The sequence below is a fragment of the Petaurus breviceps genome, unplaced genomic scaffold (genome assembly GCF_028583685.1).
Source record: "Petaurus breviceps papuanus isolate PSGF00001 unplaced genomic scaffold, PetGlider_PUasm1.0 523, whole genome shotgun sequence".
In the NCBI taxonomy this organism is placed as follows: Eukaryota; Metazoa; Chordata; class Mammalia; order Diprotodontia; family Petauridae; genus Petaurus; species Petaurus breviceps.
Window position 1 is genome coordinate 2,861,854 of NW_027186356.1, and position 1,130 is coordinate 2,862,983.

Here is a 1,130-nt window from a genome sequence, read left to right on the forward strand (position 1 = left end):
TCTCTCTCTCTCTCTCTCTCTCTCTCTCTCTCTCTCTCTCTCTCTCTTTTATCTTGTCCCTCCTCAAAAATGTTTTGCTTCTGACCACTGCCTCCCCCTGCCTTCTGGTAGCACTCCACTTCTCTTATCCCATTCCCCTCCTATTTCCTGTAGGGTAAGATAGACTTCTATACCCAACTGAGTGTGTATATTATTCCTTCTTTGAGCAAATTCTGATGAGACTAAGGTTGTAATGTCGTCTGCCACTCCACCATCTTCCCCTCCAATATAAAAGCTCTTTCGTGCCTCTTTTATACGAGATAATCTACCACATTCTTACTCTCCCTTCCCCCTTCTCCCAGTGGATCCCTCCTTCTCATCCCTTAATTTTTTAAATATATCATCCTATCATAATTAACTCACATCTGTACCCTTTGTCTATATATACTGCTTCTAACTGCCCTCATAATGATAAAGCTTTTAAGAGTTTAAGAAGTACCATCTTCCCCTATAGGAACAAAAACAGTTTCACCTTATTGAATCCCTTATGATTTCTCTTTCATGTTTATCTTTTAGTATTTCTCTTGAGTCTTCAGTTCAAATGTCAAATTTTCTATTCAACTCTGGTCTTTTCATCAGGAATGCTTGAAAGTCCTCTATTTCATTGAATGCCCATTTTCCCCTGAAGGATTATACTCAGTTTTACTGGGTGGGTGATTGTATTCCTAGTTCCTTTGCCCTCGAAAATATCATATTCCAAGCCCTGCAATCCTTTAATGTAGAATATACTAAATATTGTGTGATCCTGACCATGGCTCCATAATATTTGAATTCTTTCTTTCTGGTTGCTTGCAAAATTTTCTCCTTGACCTGGGAACTCTGGAATTTGGCTATAATATTTGGAGTTTTTGTTTTGGGATCTCTTTCAGGAGGTGATCAGTGGATTCTTTCAATTTCTATTTTACTTTTTGGTTCTAAGACCTCAGGGCAGTTTTACTGGATAATTTTTTGAAAAATGATGTCTAGGCTCTTTTTTTTTTTTATCATGGCTTTCAGATAGTTTAGGAATTCTTATTATCTCTCCTGCATCTATTTTCCAAGTCAATGGTTTTTGCAATGAAGTATTTCCCCTTCTCTTCTATTTTTTCATT